The sequence below is a fragment of the Triticum dicoccoides genome, chromosome 3B, assembly GCF_002162155.2.
Source record: "Triticum dicoccoides isolate Atlit2015 ecotype Zavitan chromosome 3B, WEW_v2.0, whole genome shotgun sequence".
Lineage (NCBI taxonomy): Eukaryota > Viridiplantae > Streptophyta > Magnoliopsida > Poales > Poaceae > Triticum > Triticum dicoccoides.
The window spans coordinates 652,984,741-652,994,573 of record NC_041385.1 but is presented as its reverse complement, the minus strand read 5'-3'; positions in this window follow the sequence as shown (position 1 = coordinate 652,994,573).

Here is a 9,833-nt window from a genome sequence, read left to right as displayed (position 1 = left end):
GAAGAACCACCCGCAGCAGGGACGGGAGCTCGCCGGAGAGGTACCCCACTATCTATTTTAGGTTTCAGGGAAGGGGGCGGGGGGCCTAGAGGGCTGGCCGGGGCGGCGGTGGCGAGTTGTTTCGGGGCGGCGAGGCGGCGCTGGGGCCGGCGGTTCGGCCGGTGGTGGCTGGAGGCTCAGGGGGGGGGTGCAGGTTGAAGATGAACTGCAGGCCCTCGCTAAACTAGATGTCAAGTGCCTCTCTGCTACCATTGCGTTCAGTTTCGACAGTAGCATTCAGATTCCACAGTAAATTTCAGTTTCGACAGTTAAGTTCAGAGTCAACAGTTTTTACCTCATCTGTTGTAGTCAGGTGGTTTTTGGTGATGTTAATTTTACATCCATTTTACATCATCTACTTGAGATGCTATTAGAATCCCACTTGTGATTGACGATGTCTGTCTTGTGCCGCTTCAGCCTTGACGTCTTACGGCTCACCGGAGCTACTCCAACGACAGAACGATCCATCACAATAGAGCAGTGCCCTGGACGCCGTCTACAGATTCCTCAGATCTTCCTCCACACCTCCGACAGCCACCTCTGCCTCAACTGCTTCAGTGACCAACCCAATGATGCTGAGGTCGACACAGCTACGACAAAGAGGTTGTACACTTGTTGCATCACTTATTAATATACATTCACGTTGATCCATTAGGGCTATTTTGGTTCAACGGAAAAATGTCGATCCACTGGTTGTTACCATCACTCTAAATTTCTTCATGCTCTCCTTACATAATCTGACCATATTTTTTCGTATGCATGTCAGATATTGTACACAGTCATGCTAAACATGTAGAGAAAAAGAGAAGAGTTTTGCGCGGCAATACAATGTCATGAAGACATCGCTCCATGGTGGGTTCAATGGCAAACCCTCCCCACCCTTCTCCAGATTGTAATCCATAGGAAGATATCTGTTTTGAGGCAGTTTCAGACGCCGCTGACCACTCCTATTTACCCCCCAAGGTGTTTGCTCTACCTTGGCATGATTATGTTAGTCATATCATGCATATGTTGCCTTGCAGTGCCTACTTTTGACATCATATATGTCATCTGTTGAGTTTAGACATGTTCTATAATGCCACCTGTTTAGTTTCTATATCATATATGAGAATTATGCAGTCTCATGTCTTTTAGCCAGCCATAATATATGTGAAATGTGCAATGCCATCCTGTTTAACCATGCATCATATATTTGAATGATATCTTGCCCATCCTTTTCTTCATTACATTTCCATTTGTCGACAATGTTTGTACATTAAACTACTCTTCCTGTGAATAATCCATTTGGGTGGGAGATGGAAAAATCTGGAGTGAAAACAAGGCCTTCAGAGCAGACAATTCTACCTGTCGAAGCAGATCTCTTGTTAGGTCCCGATAGCTCCTCGGAGATGGATTCAGAGACAGATGACCAGTCCTGTTCCCCCACTGAGGTGTATTCTCTAACTTGGCACGGTTATACTGCTCATATCATGCGTATGGTGTCTTGCATTGCATAGTTTAGACATCATATACACAATATTCAACACCATGTTCTTAGCTCAGACATCATATCGCATGCCCTCTGTTTAGCATATAAATCACATATGTGAAATAAATGATGTGATCCTGATTACTTAGATAACATGTAGGTGAATTATGTTATGCGATCCTGTTTAGTGATTCATCATATCTTTGAATTATGTTATGCTATGCTATCCAGTTTAGATAGACATCATATATGTGAAATTATGTCATGCTATCCATTTTAGTTAAACAACATACATGTCAATTATTTCATGCCCTCTTTTTTCCACACTATCTATTGCATCTATCTCTCATACAATGTTTGTACATTCAACTATGTTTCCTATTTATCAGCCATTTGAATTGGAGCGGGTGATGCTAGTATCTAGCGGACTAAAAACACGGTCTTCAAATCAAACAGTGCTACCTCTTGGTGGAGATAGCAACCCGGTTGTACATGCACAAGAACCAGCCCTACCACACATAACCCAAACTCTCGCAGATTGTAGCCCTACTGCGATGGACACAGAACCAACTGCACCCAATCTAACCCCAACCCCAGCCGATAGTAACCCAGTTCCTGTTGACACAACACCATCTCCACCACAGAGCTCCCAAACAAGAGCAGTTAGTAAGGCAGCTCCAGTGCCCAAAGGGCCAGTACTATCACGGCGAACCCCAACTCCACCAGTTAGTACGCCTATTCCTGTGGAGGAAGCACAACCACCTAGTCGTAGTTTAGCATCTATCACATTTGATGTTGTTAAATTGTATATGTGTATCTTCCCATCTTGGAAATATTATACTGAAGATGAAGGAAAATGCCAGTTGCAGGTGTTTGTCCAGGAGTTATGTGTAAGTAATGTTATTCATGGCAATTACTTTGCTTCGTCCCATACATCCTACCTCCATGATGGTTATAATACAACAAATTTTCCCATTTTTCTCTATAGAGAAGGACCGATTTGGAAACTCAGGATGAAGTAACCTATGCTAATACCTCTGCTATCTTCAAGAATGCTTGGTGGCAGTATCGGAATTACCTGAAGAAAACGTACTTCACCGGCAAAGAAACTCATCAAATTCCCTTACGTTCTCCTGAGACACATTTACTGGACAATGACTGGGAACGCCTTGCTCTGTACTGGTCCCGAACCAAGAATGTGGTAAGGTCTATGAGCTCATTTTCTATTTTTAAGTATTATATTCTTGCGTCTTACTGTACTCTATTCATGTAGAACAAGTGCCTAAACCTGAAGAACAACTGTTCTAATTTAAGATTCCATTGCTATCATAGTTCAAAAAAGCGCTAGGCGTTAATTGTGCGTTTTTCCACCGCCTTGCGCTTTACTTACCAAAGCGCATGCTTATGCGCAGTTATGCACCGATTATGCGTAGTTATGCGCAATGCGTTTTGCCAACGCCTAGAGCCTAGGCGCGCTTAAGCGCTCGCTTAGGCGCGCCTTTTTTAACTATGATTGCTTTGCTCTTGTATCACTGTATTTACTCATACAAACTTATTTTTAAATTGAAGGATCCAATCGAAACTCCAATGGCACAGCAGGTATGTTCATGCATGTTTCTTTAACAGGTTTGCTCTTATCAATAGCTCTGTTGATGTCAATTTCAATTGTGTATACAGTTAACTTTCATATCATGCACATCACTAGCATCACAACAGAGCCAATAGTGTTGTTGTACATGTAGACCCGTGGTACCCATCTGAAATTTTGTTGTGCCGTGTAGTTTCCCATGCTTTGTATTATTTCACTGCTGCTTTGTCTTGAACTGATATGATTTGAACCGTGTCTCTATTTTGATTTGGCAAGACAAGGCAGTGACCATACGACATAGATATATGTTTGTTTGCTGCTTTTATTATGTACTAGTACTTGGCAGTAGATGACTTGGTAGTTTAATCTTGTCCACCTTACTACTGAACTGGTTCACCGAAATGAGTTTCATATACTAGTACATGCTAAACTTGTTATGTGTCTGCTTGTTTCTTCTTTTCGAATGCTGACAGAATATTGGGGAAGAGTGCCTTATTAAGCAATGGTAAAGGAAGTAATGCAGATAAGGTTCAAGATAGTGACACATCCTTGTTGGTCTCCAACAAAGCTGATAAAACAGCTAAGGAAGACTATCTTGAAGACAGCGAGACAACCCCAAAGTCCTGTCTTGGTTTAGTGTTCGAGTTACTGGCCACTACCGCTTGCACGAGCTATTCAAACTCACTGTCTGAATCAGTTTGGTTTCTTGAGTCTTAACTACAAGCTGAAAGACATCGATCAGCTGTGCTGCGACAAGAAGAGGAAGGACTGCGGAAGCCCCTGGAGCATTCAGATGCATACTTTCTGGTGCAACAGAAAGCGTTGGAGGATTTTAGCGCCAAATAGGACAAAGTTAATTAGCTTGCTAAGCTTATTGCCAGCATGGTGGATACCCAGGATAACGTTTCTTGAGCTCTTCTGAAGTTGTTTCAGTTATGCTCATGTTTTGCTGCCGCGTTTATTTGCACTGGTGGCCAATTTTGACGGCCAGTGTATGTAATCTGCTGCTTTGTTCCCTATATTTGCACTGGTGGCGAACTTTGATGCCTAGTGGATGTAATATGTGTAATAGGGGTAATAGGCTAGCATTAATTGCTTGCTTATTTATTTCCTTATTGTCTTCTTTAGTTGTTTGCTTGTAGTCACAACAGTTTTTTTTCTGTTTTTTTCTAGTGGCCACAATAGCCTATTTTTGGTAACTAGGCCAAAATAATCATGGCAACACACGGACTGTTGTAACCATGGGCCTCCTGCAGGCCGTATGATCCATGGGCGCGGCCTTCGTCCGGCAGTAGGATCCATCGGCCTTCTATACGGGCCGTAGGATCCATCGGCCTTCTATACGGGCCTTAGGGTCCATGGGCCTTCTATGGGCCATAGGGTCCATGGTCCTTCTATGGGGCATACGATCCATGGGCCTTCTATGGGCCGTACTATCCATGGGCCTCATATGGGCTGTAGGATCCATGGGCCTTCTACGGGGCGTATCATCATTTCGCCAATCATGGGCTGTACTATTCATGGACCATAACGGGCCGTTAATAGTCCGTATTTGATAACTCTATGAAAACAGCCCAAAGGGTTTTTTTGACATGAAAACGGCCCAACGTATTAACGGTCCGCAAACGGGCCGACTGTAACGACGGGCTGAATTTGGCCCACAAGCAGAAAATGATAGTAACGGGCCGTATCTAACCGAATGCTGCAAATGAGCCCAAGAATAAATGGGCCCTGAGAAGGCCGAAAGATAACTTGGGCTGGAAACGGCCCAATGGAATAATGGGCCATTAATGGGTATAAAGTGATTCACTATTCATTACGGGCCACTTTCACCACGGGCCGTTAATGGGCCAAGAGTTACAAAGGTCCTCATATGGGCCGAAAGAAGTCATGGGCCACACATGGGCCGGAAGTTAAAACATGCTGAATCATATTGGACGGCTCAGATGACGCTACTGGGCCTAATTTGGATAGGGCGTAACGGGCCCTGGGTTAGCGGGCTGTAAATTAGCTATATGCGAACAGGCCATTAACAGGCTTTCGTTGGGCCGTCCCGCCACCTTTTGACCAAGTCAAACGGGCCGGCCTTTTTACAGGAATGGACCTCTGTTGGGCCGTGCCACGTGTTGCCGTATCATAGGCGCCTTTGGTCCAGTGAGCGGATGACATCTATCCCAACGGTGAGCCGACACGTGTTTCCTCCAGCCAATGATGATTTTACATGTGGAAAATCCCCATTGGTCGGGGCTGTTAACGGGTTATCGGATCCAAAACCCGACCCGATAACTTAACGGCGTTCCGTTACGGTGGATGCCATGTGTTGGTCACCCTTGACGAAAGTACTTCTGTGACGCACGATTTATCATCATGGAAGTGGACACTTCCGTGATGATAATTTTGGTAATGTCATGGAACACTTCTATGACAGCACATGTATGACTATCTTGATTCTGTCATAAATTTGTCATGGATGTACATGCATGACAAAAAACGCGACCTACTATGACAAACACGTATCATCACGGAAGTGTATTTTTTTTGTAGTGTGAGTTGCGGAAGTATTCCGCATTGTTTCAAATGAAGACCAAACTCGTAACTCAAATATTCTCCTCCACAATCAGATCGCAGAAACTTTATTTTCTTGTTACGATGATTTTCTACTTCACTCTTATATTCTTTGAACTTTTGAAACATTTCAGATTTATACTTCATTAAGTAGATATATCCATATCTGCTCAATTCATCTGTGAAGGCAAGAAAATAACGATACCCTCCACGAGCCTCAACACGTATTGGACCGCATACTTCGGTATGTTTTGATTTCCACTAAGTCAGTAGCTCGTTTCGTTGTTCCAGAGAATGGAGTTTTAGTCATCTTGCCCATAAGGCATGGTTCGCAATTATCAAATGATTCATAATTAAGTGATTCCAAAAGTCCATCTTTATGGATTTTCTTCATGTGCTTTAACCGATATGACCCAAACGGTAGTGCCACAAATAAGTTGCACTATCATTATTAACTTTGCATATTTTGGCATCAATATTATGAATATGTGTATTACAACGATCGAGATTCAATAAACCATCAACATTGGGTGTATGACCATAGAAGGTTTTAATCATGTAAACAGAATAACAATTATTCTCTGTTTTAAATGAATAACCGTTTTGCAATAAACATGATCTAATCATATTCATGCTTTAATGAAAACACCAAATAACAATTATTTAGGTTCAACTTTAATACCGAAAGTATAGGGGAGGTGCGATGATGAGTATATCAATCTTGGAACCACTTCCAACATACATTGTCACTTAACCCTCAACTAGTCTCTGTTTATTTTGCAACTCCTATTTTGAGTTACTAATCTTAGCAACCGAACAAGTATCAAATACCCAGGGGTTACTACGAGCACTAGTAAGGTACACATAAATAGCATGTATATCAAATATACCTTTTTTCACTTTGCCATCCTTCTTATCCACCAAATATTTGGGGTAGTTCCGCTTCCATTAACCATTTCCTTTGAAGTAGAAGCACCCAGTTTCAGGCTTAGGTCCATCTTTGGGCTTATTCACGGGAGTGACAACTTGCTTGCCATTCTTCTTCAAGTTCCCTTTCTTTCCCTTTGCCCTTTTCTTGAAACTAGTGATCTTGTTTAATCATCAACACTTGATGCTTTTTCTTGATTTCTACCTTCGTTGATTTAAGCAACACGAAGAGCTCAAGAATCACTTTTTTCATCCCTTGCATATCATAGTTCATCACGAAGTTCCAGTAACTTGATGATGGTGACTAGAGAACTCTGTCAATCACTATCTTATCTAGAAGATCAACTCCCACTTGATCAAGTGATTGTAGTACCTAGACATTCTGAGCACATGCTCATTAGTTGAGCAATTCTCCTCCATCTTTTAGGAAAAGTACTTGTCAAAGGTCTCATACCTCTTGACACGGCATGAGTCTGAAATATCAATTTCAGCTCTTGGAACATCTCATATGCTCCGTGACGTTTCAAAAATGTTTTTGACGTCCCGGTTCTAAGTCGTAAAGCATGGTGCACTAAACTATCAAGTAGTCATCATATTGAGCTAGCCAAACATTCATAACGTCTGCATCTGCTCTTGCAATAGGTCTGTCACCTAGCAGTGCATCAAGGACATAATTCTTCTGTGCAACAATGAGGATACACCTCAGATCACGAACCCAGTCCGCATCATTGCTACTATCATCTGTCAACTTAGTTTTCTCGAGGAACATATAAAAAACATAGGGAAGCTATAACGCGAGCTATTGATGTACAACATAATTTGCAACATACTATCAAGACTAAGTTCATTATAAATTAAAGTTCAATCAATCATATTACTTCAGAACTCCCACTTAGATAGACATCCCTCTAGTCATATAAATGATCATGTGATCCAAATCAACTAAACCATGTCTGATCATCACGTGAGATGGAGTAGTTTTCAATGGTGAACATCACTATGTTGATCATATCTACTATATGATTCACGCTCAACCTTTCGGTCTCAAGTGTTTCGAGGCCATATCTGCATATGCTAGGCTCGTAAAGTTTAACCCGAGTATTCTGCGTGTGCAAAACTGGCTTGCATCCATTGTATGTGAACGTAGAGCTTATCACACCCAATCATCACGTGGTGTATCGGCACCAAGAACTATCACAATGGTGCATACTTAGGGAGAACACTTATACCTTGAAATTCAGTAAGGGATCATCTTATAATGCTATCGTCGTACTAAGCAAAATAAGATGCATAAAAGATAAACATCACATGCAATCAAAATATGTGACATGATATGGCCATCATCATCTTGTGCTCATGATCTCCATCACTGAAGCATCGTCATGATCTCCATTGTCACCGGCGCGACACCTTGATCTCCATCGTAGCATCATTGTCATCTCGCCAATTATTTATTCTATGACTATCGCTACCGCTTAGTGATAAAGTAAAACAATTACATGGCAATTGCATTGCATACAATAAAGCGACAACCATATGGCTCTTGCCAGTTGCCGATAACTTTGTTACAAAACATGATCATCTCATACAACAAATTATATCACATCATGTCTTCACCATATCACATCACAGCAAGCCCTGCAAAAACAAGTTAGACGTCCTCTACTTTTTTGTTGCAAGTTTTACGTGGCTGCTACGGGCTTCTAGCAAGAACCGTTCTTACCTACGCATCAAAACCACAACGATTTTTCGTCAAGTGTGTTGTTTTAACCTTCGACAAGGACCGGTCGTAGTCAAACTCGATTCAACTAAAGTTGGAGAAACAGACACCCGCCAACCACCTTTGTGCAAAAACACGTTGGTAGAACTAGTTTCATGAACGCGGTCATGTAATGTCAGTCCGGGCCGCTTCATCCAACAATACCGCCGAATCAAAGTAAGACGTTGGTGGTAAGCAGTATGACTATTATCACCCACAATCTTTGTGTTCTACTCATGCATATAACATCTACGCATAGACCTGGCTCTAATACCACTGATGGGAACGCGGTAATTTCAAAAAAAATCCTACGATCACGCAAGATCTATATAGGTGATGCATAGCAACGAGAGGGGAGAGTGTGTCCATGTACCCTCGTAGACCGAAAGAGGAAGCATTTCAATAACGCGGTTGATGTAGTCGAACTTCTTTGCGATCCAACGGATCAAGTACCGAATGTACGGCACCTCCGCATTCAGCACACGTTCAACTCAATGACGTCCCTCGTACTCTTGATCCAGTGGAGGCCGAGGGAGAGTTTCGTTAGGACGACGGCGTGGCGACGGTGATGATGAAGTTACCGGCACAGGGATTCGCCTAAGCACTACGACGATATGCACTACAAAAAAAATACACTTCCGTGATGATACGTGTTTGTCATAGTAGGTTGCGTTTTTTTTCATGCATGTACATCCATGATGATTTTATGACAGAATCAAGATAGTCATATATGTGATGTCGTAGAAGCGTTCCATGACCTTACCAAAATTATCATCATGGAAGTGTCCACTTCCATGACGATAAATCGCGCGTCACAAAAGTGCTTTCGTCAAGGGTGACCGACACGTGGCATCCACCGTAACGGAACGCCGTTAAGCTATCAGGTCGGGTTTTGGATCCGATAACCCGTTAACAGCCCCAACCAATGGGGATTTTCCACGTGTAAAATCATCATTGGCTAGAGGAAACACGTGTCGGCTCATCGTCGGGACAGATGTCATCCACTCATTGGACAAACGGCGCCTATGATACGTCGACACGTGGCACGGTCCAATAGAGACCCATTCATGTGAAAAGGCCGACCCGTTTGACTTGGTCAGAATGTTGCGGGCCGGCCCATGGAAAGCCTGTTAACGGCCTGTTCGCATATAGCCCATTTACAGCCCGCTAGACCAAGGCCCGTTACGCCCTATCCGAATTAGGCCTAGTAGCGTCATCTGGGCCGTCCAGTATGATTCCAGCCCGTTTTAACTTCTGGCCCATGTATGGCCTATGACGTCTTTCGGCCCATATGAGTCTCTTTGTAACTCTTGGCCCATTAACGGGCCGTGGTGAATCTGGCCCGTAATGAACAGTGTATCACTTTACACCCATTAACGGTCTGTGGTGAAACTGGCCCGTAACGAACAGTGTATCACTTTACACCCATTAACGGCCCGTGGTGAAACTGGCCCATAATGAACAGTGTATCACTTTACACACATTAA